General features: G+C 38.1%; 1 pseudogene; it reads left to right on the top strand.

Moving 5' to 3' along the window:
• The first annotated feature begins 11415 nt into the window (after positions 1-11415).
• LOC103691473 (V-type proton ATPase subunit e 1 pseudogene) lies at positions 11416-11730 on the top strand (annotated as a pseudogene).
• The last annotated feature ends 2057 nt before the right edge of the window (positions 11731-13787 follow it).

Here is a 13787-nt window from a genome sequence, read left to right on the forward strand (position 1 = left end):
AGTAGCTCAGTCCTAGGCACACAAGTTGTTTTCAGTGGCAAATGTGCTAAGTGTGGAAAGGGTTCCTTCATCAAATGAAGCGTAGGAAAGTGAGTATACTAGTCACTCTAACTTGTCAAACTTAAGTAAACTTGGCTCATAAATACACAATTCATGAAAAGTCTCATTTTTCTTAACTGTTTTCATGTCTTCCTAGTTTTATTTTTTTTCTTAATTATTTTCTGTTTGAAAATCCAAGAGGCAGGGGTGGTGGCTCAGTGGTTAAGATCACTGGTTGCTCTTCCAGAGGGCTGGGGTTCAATTCCTAGCCCTCACATGGATGGTTAACACTCATCTGTAACTCCAGTGCAAAGGTATCAGACACACTCTTCTGCTATCCCAGGACATTGGACACAGATAGAGCACTGACACACATACATGCAAAACATCTATACACAGACAAAATAAGAAAATATTTTTAAATTAAAAAAACTCTCATAAGTAAAATAAAAATGTTTACATCTTAGTTAGAATATATTAGTAGACTTTGGAGGGAGGAGAGTGTATATGTGTTTTGAAGGGATGGAAACGTGGTGGTTCTCATGATTTACAGCAGATGAAGGGGTACATTGTTAGCTTAGAAGAAGTGGAGACCATTGACCCTTTCAAAGTTTTATACTTGTTCAAAACCAGATAAAAACATTCATAAAGAAAATCAATTACCAAACACCAGAGGGGCCAAAAAACTTTATTAGAAATATATATATATATATATATATATATATATATATATTCTCTTTTAGATTTATTGCCTGTGACCTTATCCCTTTAATTATATCCCCAGTGTCCAATAGGAGAGCACGTGATACGTACATACTCTTCTGACTCTCAAGACTTAGGTTCCCAGCAGCTCTAAACACCTAATGTACTTTAGATACCCAGACATTTCCAAGACTCTTTTCAAGACATAAAAGGTTGAAACAATCATGACAGTTACTCTGTATCTAGTGTGAATCTTCTCAAGTGGATAGTTATGTTTTTCTTACTCAATATCCAAGGCAATGCTAATATTTCAACATGATTGTCATTGGAGCTGGCAAGAGAACAAAGCCACTGAAACAGGATTTCTAAAGAATGAAAGTCACTGAAATAAATTGTCATTCAGTTGGTTAAGAAACAAGCCTCTGGCACCCAGCTCTGACTATATCCTGGACAGATGGGTGCTTGACATCAAAAGATTCATACAAAACTAATTCCTGGTAACAATGTGCTCTGCCCTAGTGAATAGTAATATGAGAAATGACTATAAAATGGGAAATTCCAACTTTCCAAGATGTGTAGGACTTATTCAACATAAGGGAACTGGTTCTGTAACTTGAAGGATGGTCTATAGTGCCTACAGTCGTGGGTGGGACACAAAGACACCAGCCCCATGTGCTTTGCAATAAAAGACAGGAAAATGTGAAGGGAGATGTCAATAAGTATCAAGGTCACCTCCCAGTATAGTCTAGCATCCGTGTTGGTAGAAAAGTCCAAACAGTGATTACTCTGTTGTAGAGAGAGTTGTATATGAAGAACATATGAGAAATTACTGTAAGTTCTCTAAGAGTGGCCGGAGAGCAGGAGACTTTACGAAAATGTCTTGAAAATATAGTAATGGAGGGTATTCCAATGGAAGTATATCAGAGTCACCGTCTGTTTCTATTCCTTCAGTCCTTTCAGGCCAGCTACTGTTACTTCTAATCTTTCTTGTGATGTCACACTCAGATAGCCTAGGTTGACTTCTTACCCAACTTATTTTTTTATTTTAAAGTAAAAATAATATTTTCAGAATTTCATATTCAACTACTGCTCTCTCAAATTCATGATGCTTCCCTCTTTAATTATTATTTTTATCATATACATGTATATATGTATTTATGTATGTATGTATGCATGTATATAAGTGTGTATGTGTGTATGTATATAAATATATGTATGTGTGTATATAAATATGTGTGTATGTATGTTTATATAAGTATGTATGCATATATATATGAATTATCATATAATCAGCTGAGTCCGTTTAGTGTTACTCTTATGCTTAACTGTATATTTAGGGTTGATCCCTGGAGACTGGAGAGACTATCAGACTTTTCCCTGGACAAGATTGATTCTACCTCTCTTTGAAGCCATTAATTATTTGGAGTTTTTCTTCTTGGGGTGGATCCTTGTAAGTATTCCCCCATCCATCCTGGCACATCAAGTGGTGTAGTCTTTGTTCAGGTCTCGCTTATGAGAGAAGATTGTTGAGATTTCCTGGATGCAGCTTCCTAACATATATGGAAAACATTATCTGCAACAGAAATTCTGGACCTCTGGTTCTTATAGTCTTATAGCCTCTTCTGTGGTACTCTCTGAGATCTACATGTAGTTAAAACATGGTAAGACATATCAGTTGTGGTTAGAGACCCCACAGACAAATGATTTATGCATTTGGACCAGTTACAGGTTTTTGTAGTAGCCCCCATCTGTTAGAAAATAAAGCTGCTTTGATGAGGGTTAAGAACTATACTTGTTGTGACTGTAAGTATGCATGCCTTCATGAAGTCCTAGGAAAAGAGTATGGAAGGGTCATACTTCAACATAATATAGGCCATATAGGACAAAGACAGCACCATTCTGTATGGAGAAAAACTTTAAAGCAATCTCATTGAACTCAGAAATGAGACGAGGTTATACAGTATGTCAGCTTCTTCTCAATCTAGTGTTTGAAGAACTAGCTAGAGCAATAAGACAGTAGAAGGAAATTGTAAAGATATAAGTAGGGAAAGAAAAAATTATCTCTACCTGCAGATGATATGATATTATACATAAGAGATTCCAAGAATTCTACTGGAAAACTTCTAGTACTCATCAACACCTCCAGCAAAGTGGCAGTATACCAAACCAACTTACAACAGTCAGTAGCCTTCCTATATACCAACAATAAACACACTAAAAGAGAGATAAAGAAAATAACCACAGTCATAATAGCCTTGAAAAAATCTAGTTCTATTCATTTATCTACAAATTTCATGATTTTCTTGTTTTCAATACCTGAGTATTATTTCATTGTATAAATGTATCACATTTTCTTTATCCATTTTTCAGTTGAGGGACTTCTAGGTTGTTTCCAGTTTCTGGCTATTATGAATATAGCTGCTATGAACATAGTTGAGCAAAAGTCCATTTTTTCACTGAATGCCCAGGAGTGGTGTGTGGTCACTTCTTCTAACCAGGCAGGACTCCCAATGGAGGAAAGGGATATCAATCTACTCACAAAACCATCTGGCCAGACCACCTAGTGCTCCCAGGGACTAGACCACCAATCAAGGAGTGTACAGGGAGGGATCCATGGCTCCAGATACATATGAAGTGGAGGATGGCCTTGCCTGATGGGCAGGGAGACCCTTGGTCCTGTGGAGGTTTGATGTCCCAGGTAGGGGGATCCTGGAGGGGTGAGGAGAGAGCACTCTCACAGAGGCAAAGGGAGGAAAGGGCAGATGTGGGATGGGAGGTTTGTGGAGGGGTAACCTGGAAGTGGGTTATCATTTGAGATGTAAATGAATTGAATGATTAATTTAAAAAACAAGGATCTCCTTAAGCTTTCTTCACTAAAAGTTCCTCTGCATCTCTGCTTGCTGGCCAAGCCCTCTTCACTTGAATGCTCCCACATGGCCAGGCCAGAGATCTCTGTGGATCAAGGTCTGGTTCACAGACCAACACCCACTAGGAAGAAATTCTTGCAGGGTATTTTGTGATACTTATGGTGTCATAAGACCCTAGAAGACACTGCTGCACATTCCTGAGTGAATTTGTAACTGCATTCTGACTCATTTTGACTGCTGTGATGGCTAGTGTCTTGCTGACTCAACAGTGGGGCATTTTGAATTCTTAATATTTTTCTACTCGTAGCAAGTACTTGCTGAGGATAGCATTCCCTTGTCTCTACTTAAAGTATGTTTTGCTGAGCTCTGCATAGACTCTGATTGCTGCATCTGGCTACTTTCTTGCAGACTGGGGAGCCATGTTATAGGGTGCTACCAGCTAAGAAGCAAACGGGAAAGTCCTTCCCTACAGCTGGAGTGTGCGTCAGGAAGCCTCACTAGGTTACCTCATCAGATGGTCGAATCTATCATAGCACATTAGAACTGTGCTGTGCATTTATTCAAATTTCAGAATCAAACTACCTCTTGCTCATTGTGTCTTGGAACTGAGATCAAATTCTGAACTAGAGATTGCCACATTTCTTGATAAATAGTTTTCTTATGTCTGCGTGTGTTGTGTAATTTTACTCATTTTTCAACAAGACTACTTAAGTTTTCATATTTTATTGAGATCAGATATCATGGTCCAGGTTAGTCTAGAACTCATTAATCATCACAGTTGGTGCTCCCTCTGTCTCCTAAGAGTGCTGAAATGATATTTAGCCCAATCAGCCTTCACTCTTTTTTCTTTAATTTAAATAGCACGCAGGTATTTTTGGCCATGTGTGAGTCCTGTAGTACCTCACCTTTTGCTCGTCTACCATCAAACTACTTTTCCTCTTTTAACTTTAGAGCATCACACAGCTACTGAAGGAATTTCCCTGTATCTCTGCCGCCAGTTGGCTTGCTTAACTTGCAAATGAATATTTGTTCTACAGTGGTTTTATTTATAGATTCATTTAGAAATCTTAAAGATAATTTGTTATCTTTTCCTGTAGCATTTAAGTGAAGAGAAAATGAAAAAATAACATATGAGTATTATACAATGCACTTAAGACTAAAATGGGTATGTTTGTGTGTGTGTGTGAGAGAGAAAAAAAAGTGGAGCAAGGGCAAAAAGCAGATGAAAACGGGTCCCTTGCTTAGTCTGATTTTGATGTGTATTGTCAGCACAAATAGTTATTAGATGTTGTGATGGTTTGTATATGCTTGACCTAGGGAGTAGCACGATTAGGAGATGTAGCCTTGTCAGAGTAGGTGTGTCACTTATAGGTGTGGGCTATAATACCCTAGTTCTAGCTGCCTGGAAGTCCGTCTTCCACTAGCAGCCTTCAGATGAAGATGTAGAACTCTCAGCTCTGCCTGCACCATGCCTGCCTGGATGCTGCCATGCTTCCGCCTTGATGATAATGGACTGAACCTCTGAACCTGTAAGCCAACACCAATTAAATGATGCCCTTTATAAGACTTGCTCTGGTTATGGTGTCTGTTCACAGCAGTAAAACCCTAGCTAAGACACACACACACACACACACACACACACACACACACACACATACACACACACACACACACTCACACACACATTTATATAATCATTAAAACACAAAACACTTTTAATCTATGTAATGTAAGTAAGTTATTAAAGCTACATATCCATGTTTAGAAGATGTCATTATAGTGGATGAAATGGAAAGCTTCCACAAAAGACTGAGATGCCATTGAGTGAAATGGTGCTTTGATCCTAAAGAGCCATTCATGAGAATGTGCAGGTGCCTGACATGCATAAGTTTTTTCAGATTCCCAGCCGAGAAGGTAGTAATAATACAAGTTAGATTTCCTCACATCAACTTAAGAAACGTTGATTTATACAGAACCACCAAAGATTTCATCATGACCTTTTGTTTGTTCTTTGCAAATTTCCATCCTGCAAGTTCAATTTACTTTTTAAAAGTATTTTCGTGTTCATCAAATATGACTTCAGTTAAACTAGGACGGCTACAATCTGATATAAGAATTAATATTCATAAAAATATGTTATGGCAAATTACATATATTTAGTCTCTGTGTTGGAGACTCACAGGTGCATTAACATTCAGGAAGTAAATCTGTACGTAAGGAATTTTAGAATTACTCCTTGTTCTGTAAAAACAGCCTTTCCCCTCTGCTCCACTAATAGCCACTTCCAAATACACTCCCTGGGAAGCTGTAGACAGAAAAATACCAACTCGAATCTAAAGGAATGGTGTGTTCTGTACCTTCAAAAAGCTTTAGACTATTTATAACCCCCAACCTTAGAGTCACTTTTTGGTTAAAGCTTTTATTACAACACATTCTTTCAAAGTTTTAGAAGTTATAGTTTTTAATGTTCTTTCTAAAGAAAACGCAAAAGGTTAATGTACATACAATAGGAAGGCAAATGTTATTGATTATTCGATATTATAATAAACAAACAGTATTGTGCCAATTGGTATAATATTACAGGATTGTATAGGTTTCCTTATGTACCTTTCAGATGATTTGTTTAAAATTAAATTGGTGTGGCTTGTTTATTTGTTTTTGCTGCTGAGATGGCATCTTCTCATGAAGCTCAGGGTCACTTGGAGTTGACTATGTCTCTGAAGTTAGCCTTGCACTCATGAGACTTCTATACCAGCATCACCCCAAGTTCTTGATTTATAAATGAACACTGACCACCCAGCTATATTTTAAACATACCGTTATCACTGTTTACCTTTCTAGTAACATTGTACTTGTTTATTACTTTAAGTGCAGTAAGATTCAGTAAGATGTAAGTAATAGTTGAAGATTTCTTGTAAAAATAATTATAATGATGTGTTCACAGGGCAGCTAAAAAAGAGAGAGGTCATACAGATTTATTTATTAGAGGCTCTATAAATGTCCCCAAATGATTAGTAAGTTTTCTGTTTTTATTAGGATTATTTCAAAAATTCAAAATCATCCTTTAAATGTTTACATATTTAAATGTAATATATATATCAAATGGAGTTTATAAAGGGCTCACATTCGGTCATATTTATTTAAGGAATTGCTTATTTTTAAATATATTATGGAAACAACTGATGTGCCTTTTTGATATAATGCTTTTATTAATTCTTGAGAATTTCATACATGCGTCAATATATATTGATCATATGCATCTCTACCTTCTCCATAACTCTTCTACATACCTCTTCACCCTTTCCCAATGTTCCGTCCTCCTTTGATTTTTTTTAACCCACTGACTCTAATGTGTATTCTCCACATTAAAAGGTGTGTGGTCATTCACTTGAGTTGTAGTTGACCTACCAGGGGCTATTGCCTCTAAAGAAGGCTGACTCTTTCTTCCCCAGAAGCCATTGACTGTCGATAGCTCCTAAAATAGAGGTGGGGGAATCCTACACTTCCACCCACTCCATTCCGAACCATTGACTGGCTTTATATTGTGCAATCAACCACATTGAGATTACAAATGCAGCAGTCTTGTCATGTCTAGAAGACATTGTTATGGGTCATTCTCCCCAACATCTGGCTTTTGTAATCTTTCTATCACCTCTTCCATGATGGTCTGTGAACTCAAGAGATGTGTGATCTAGTTGCTCTGTTCATAGCTGAGCACACCTCAGTATTTCCCAACACTTTGACCAATTGTGAGTTTCTGCATTAACCTCCATCTACTGAACAGAAAAACTTCTCTAATGAGGTCTAAAAGCCATATATAGTAAACTGTAGGTTCAGTGACATGAATTGAGAGGGCAACTAGATAGTGTGTCCACTTAGAAAAATAATGATAATAGGTCGAACCTTTAGGACCTACAATTCCCAATAATTTTATACACAGTGTATCCATAACTAATTCTGTACATGTCATATTTGTGCATGCTATGTCTTGTGTACATGAAATATTTTCTCTGAGAATTTAGTGGACATTGTTATATCAAGGCTATGCAGTTTGCATGCTGCTACATTTTCTACATATGACAAAGTACCCCCAGAGTGCTACCATTCCTTTTCCCATTGAGCAGTGACTCATGGTCTCAATTATTTGATGTTGATTTTTCAAAACTTCAGCATTTTATGAGGCTGAGGAGTTTTACAGACTCTCATTGCTGCTGTAAATAGGTACTGTGGGAGTATAATGTGTTTTCTAATATTTAGTAGCTATTGAGTTTTCTGCATATCATTCTTACATAAGCATTTTCCCAAGATATATACAATTTTCTCATTCATTTATAAATATTTTGGTATACTAATCAATTGACATATATGTAGCATATCTTTTCTCTATCAGTCATCCATAAAATTTATTTATGAGACCTTATATACGGTACCTTTGGTTCATATAAAATTCTCTTATATTTTTAACTCAAACAATTTAAATATGTGTTTTCATTCTTGGGCTATAGTTTTCATTTAATGAAATGGTTTTCAGTGCCATATGGTAAAGCACATAATTCTATACATATTTGTTTGGCATTAACACCCAATTTTGCTTTGCAACCAATTCTGTGCCTTTGGGAGCTATCAATGCTTTCTGGATGCTGAAATTTATTTTTAGAATCTTTCCCATAGAGATTATTCATTTAGGTTTGGTGGTGTGCTTTGAACTCTTTTTTTTTTTTTACTAGTTAAGTTGTTTGGGAAAAGTGATCTTGTATTTCTAGTAAACATTATTAATAGGCTTGTGATCAATGCTAGTACAAAACCCCATGATTGGTTAGAATGCAATGCCATCACATGTTCAGAGAAAACATCAAGACCCATTTTGTGCAAGCGCAATGAGTAACCCATGAATCAAATTACCAGAGCTAGTGGTGATGATTATTTACTATGTGCTAGACATTATAGTTAATATTCACTTGAATTAGGTAATTTAATTCTGACAGATATTCTATTGAATGAGTTCTGCTACAATGTCTGCTTACAAAGAAAACAGAAGAGGACCAATAGAACTCTAAACAACCGTTAATGTTAACCATAGTCAAAACCCACATTGATGAAAACAATATGAACCAATGTCCTGGCATGCTATTTGTCCCAGTGTTTTCATTGTTCCTTGGAGAAATTTTTATTGCAAAATTAATGGGAAATGAAGTTGCTGTCCATTTTACTCTTTTGAATACAGATTCTTCCAGTAAGAAGAATCCACTAAGCCATGAATAATGTGGCTCTCACGTTCTACCGTCTTTAGAAAATAATTCCTTATATGCTAAAACAGTAAGTGAGCCTTAAAAGATCCAATCATTGACAGCAAGAACCAGCTTGTGGCTAAGATTTTTATTGTTGTTATTGCTGTTATTTAGTTTCCTTTTCACTTTCTTTGGTAAAATACCCTGACAAAAGTAGCTTAAAAGATAGTTGATTTATTTTGACTCGTAGTGTGAACATTTACCACAGCAAAAATGTTCCAGCAGCAGGTACTTGAGGGAGCTGATCACACTGCATCCATCATCAGAAAGCAGAGATTATATATCTCACTCACTAGGCTGCACTTCAGTTTGTGCAGGCTAGGACACAGGCCTAGGAAATGGTACCACCCACTACTAGAATCCATTTTCCTACTTTAGTTAACCTAATCAAGGCAATCTTCCACAGGTTTGGCCAGTGGCTAACCTAACCAAAACAATTCCTCATAGGTGTGCTTGGAAGCCTGCCCCTAGATAATTATAGAAATTGCAATGATGATAATAAATATTATCTATCACACAGGTTCTTATGAACTCATAATCAGTCAAGAGTGACTTGGAACTCCTAGTCCTCCTACCTCTGCCTATCAATTTCTCGGAATACAGACTTTCAACATAATTCTAAATGGTGAAAAAGATTTCAACAATGTTATCATGAGGGCACCAGCGCTGGACATATAAGGAACCATAATATCCCAAATGGCACATAGTGAAAGGAGAAAAGATGAGCTACTCTTCCTTAAGTCATATAGAAAATGAGCTGTAGTGCCATATGATAACATCATTACAAAATAGCTCAACCTATATTGACAGTTTCTCAATGACATTAGTTTCTCTCTTTTTACCTAGCTGTCAACTAATATTAGTATGATGTTTACTAGTAAAGGAATGGATTGTGTCAGCAGCAGAAAATAAGTTTTAAACTAAATGAGATATTTATATATATATGTATATATAATTATTCTGCCTCATATATAATATTTATTTATACATATGCATTATATAACATCAACATACACACAAACACACACACACACTCCATAGTGTGACTCTTCCTTGGTATTTCAATATCAAACAGCTCAGACCACTATAAGAGACATTCTAGTGAACACACCTTTAAATTTCCTAATGATCTGTTAAGAAAGATAGGGTAGGTAAATCATTTTTTATTATAAGCATTAAAATGTCCTTATAAATTAGCTTTCTGTCAGTTCAATGAGTATTCCTTGAGCACTTAACTCAGACTCTACTAACCATAATAATGCGATTAAAAACTAAATCATCTTTGAATCCTCAAAAAACCCATAGGCTTTATTCATGAAACATTGTATACAATCACTTTGCAAGTTTCTGAGACATTAGTGGAAAAATTAAGTCTTGATGATAAATCTATTACAAAGAAAATAGCCCATATTTTCAGTAATGTCTGGATTCTTTTCTCAACAATGCTGTCTTTTAGAATTCGAGTTTTTATCTCCTATTTAGAGGTAAAATTTGACCTCATAAATTGCTAGTAAAATATGGTAAGAAGATGATGAGACTTCCAAGTATAAGCATTTGAAACCCTGTCCTTTCGTGTAAGCCAGCCTGGGCAGTCCAGGCCAGACTGACTGATTGAAGAATTACAAGTGGGTCTAGCTGAAATCAATTGATGAAATCCCAGATCAAACATTCTGCCCTGCCCATCTATAGTGCTGGAGAAAAAAAATAACCTGTTACTATAAGGCTTAAAATTTCAACCATTAGGACTGGGTGGTTTGCTTTGTAGAAATATCTAACTGAAAGGAATGAGTATAGTTTGTAGGCATGGGTATAACTCAGCAAGCTGAGGCATCCTGGGAACACGTAGATATGTGCATGGATGAACAGAGTGGGAAAGTACCATGATAAGAACAGCTGAAAGATTATCATGTTAGACTTCACTAATCTTATAAGCTCTTCAAAGTCCAAGCCTTTTCAGTAGGGACTGCCAGAACCTGGATGTCCTCATTGATATGTGTCAGAGCCAATTTTGGGGCTCAAGAACTTAATATCCAAAATTATAAATGTGAAAGCTGATAGACACCACAGAGACTTCATGTTCTCACTCCGCAAATGACAAAAGGCGACAGTTGGGATTAAGAACCTGCTCTAAATTATCCAATTGCTCTCATCACCATCTCTTGTTTGCATGCATGTGCAGAACCAAGATTTCAGCAAAGTCATTTCTGGTTTATAGATGTCTGTCCTCTCTTTGAATCTTCAAATGGCATAGAGCAGAGATAAAATAAGCAAGCAGTCCTCACCTCCTCTCAAAGGGCATGTGTCACATAATGTGGGGTCTGCAATGGTGTCACGTCTCGTTTCGTTTACAGGGTGGTGTGCTATTACAGTTTTCATTATAAGTTTAGAAGCACCAATACCCAGGCCATAGCAATTTAAAGTTATGCCATGTGCCTTTTATTATATGTAAAAAGAAAAAGAAGACTTCCGGGTGGGACAAGAGTGAGGCGGTGGACTGGTTCAGCTCCTGGGGTGCAGGCATGGCATACCACAGCCTCACTCTGCCTTTAATCGTGATGAGCGTGTTCTGGGCCTCCTCGTGCCCTGGTTTATCCCCAAGGGTCCTAACCGGGAGTTATCATCACCATGTTGGTGACCTGTTCAGTTTGCTGCTATCTCTTTTGGCTGATTGCAATTCTGGCGCAGCTCAATCTTCTGTTTGGACCACAGTTGAAAAATGAAACCATCTGATATCTGAAGTGTCACTGGCCTTGAGAATGAAGGCATGCTGCACAGTGCAGGCACTGAGGTCACAGCTAGAAGCCTTCTAGATACAGAATCACTTGCACACCGACCTCCTTGACAGTCTACTTCGGCCATTACCTGCCTTACATTTGAAGGCCTTCCTCTGCATACAGTGTTTTTTTCTCCTTCACCTTTTTTACACTTTGAATTACGTGCCTGCATAACTGACTCTGAGATGTGTCTGCACTCCGCTGAGAGAAAAGGTGCTGTTCTGGGAAATTTGTTACTCTTGTCTAGAAGCCTGCGACTTTGAATATGGCTCTTGCCTACTCACATGAGAGTCAATGACTGAGTGAGGTAACCCAATCACAGAAAAACACACATGGTATGCACTCATTGATAAGTGGCTATTAGCCCAAATGCTTGAATTACCCTAGATGCCTAGAACACATGAAACTCAAGGCGGATGATCAAAATGTGAATGCTTCACTCCTTCTTTAAAAGGGGAACAAGAATACCCTTGTCAGGGAATAGGGAGGCAAAGTTTAGAACAGAGGCAGAAGGAACACCCATTCAGAGCCTGCCCCACATGTGGCCCATACATATACAGCCACCCAATTAGATAAGATGGATGAAGCAAAGAAGTGCAGGCCGACAGGAGCTGGATGTAGATCGCTCCTGAGAGACACAGCCAGAATACAGCAAATATAGAGGCGAATGCCAGCAGCAAACCACTGAACTGAGAATAGGACCCCCGTTGAAGGAATCAGAGAAAGAACTGGAAGAGCTTGAAGGGGCTCGAGACCCCATATGTACAGCAATGCCAAGCAACCAGAGCTTCCAGGGACTAAGCCACTACCTAAAGACTATACATGGACTGACCCTGGACTCTGACCTCATAGGAAGCAATGAATATCCTAGTAAGAGCACCGGTGGAAGGGGAAGCCCTGGGTCCTGTTAAGACTGAACCCCCAGTGAACGTGATTGTTGGGGGGAGGGCGGTAATGGGGGGAAGATGGGGAGGGGAACACAAATATAGAAGGGGAGGGGAAGGGGTTAGGAGGATGTTGGCCCGGAAACCGGGAAGGGGAATAACATTCGAAATGTAAATTAGAAATACTCAAGTTAATAAAGATGGGGGGGGGGAGAATTGCTGCAAGACAAACGAGACTCAGTGGGATAGTCAGGAGTGCCTGCTCGAGAGAAGCAGGTGTACACCAAACTCTATTTTCAGGATGAATTTCTTACTTCTACATCTTTTGGAATAAATTATTTTTCTTCTTTCTAAAAAAAACCAAAAATAAAAAAGAAAAAGAAAAATTAAAAAGATACAACTACGCATTTCTGGTTCCCTCTCCCAGGTGCACTGTGAACAGGTTCTGGTTCACTGTGTAGATGCTTGAGGGGCTTTTGCAAATTGCTCCTTTGAAGTCTTCCCCAGTGTATTTAGTCCACCTCATTTGAATGTCTGTTCCTAAAGGGTTGACCCTCTGTTCTAGATTGTAGCTTCAGATCATTGGTACGTCATATTCCAATATACTTTATGTATGTTTTTGCTTCATTGAGTGCTTCTTGTGAACGGACCCTGGGCTCTGAGATAATACTTTAATTTCTTGCATTTATTGTACCTCATGGCACTTTTCTCAGAATTAGACTTGTACTTGATGTTTTGAAATTGCTGTCTACCAACCAACATTGCAATACAAGGCTTTGCCAGCTAACAGCAGAAAGTTAGTGGCACTTTGTTTGAAGTTCTTGCATTCCACTGTTATCCAGCCTGCTTAAAATACTGCACCTTGTTAGGGCTCCAAGCGGGAGCCTCCTGTTAACTACCATTCATTTCCGTTAGATTTGAGCTTCTCTACCATTAGATTTTTTTTTGAGACAGAGCCTCAGTATTTAGCCCTGGTTGCTGACTATGTAGAGCAAGGCTGGCCCAGAACTCACAGAGATCTGTCTGCCTCTGTTTCCCTATTACTGGGATTAATGCCATCACCTCTCTGTCCAGTCCCTATTAGCATATTTTGATGACTCATTGAATCATTTTCACACTAATTCTCAATATAGCACTTAACTTCAAACCTTTTGACCTTCTTCTTGCCTCTCCCTACCAAACATTTAACTCGCCGCCTTCCTTGCCCTGCTGGCAAGCCAGAGATACACTGCA

The sequence above is a fragment of the Rattus norvegicus genome, chromosome 2, assembly GCF_036323735.1.
Source record: "Rattus norvegicus strain BN/NHsdMcwi chromosome 2, GRCr8, whole genome shotgun sequence".
Taxonomy (NCBI): Eukaryota; Metazoa; Chordata; class Mammalia; order Rodentia; family Muridae; genus Rattus; species Rattus norvegicus.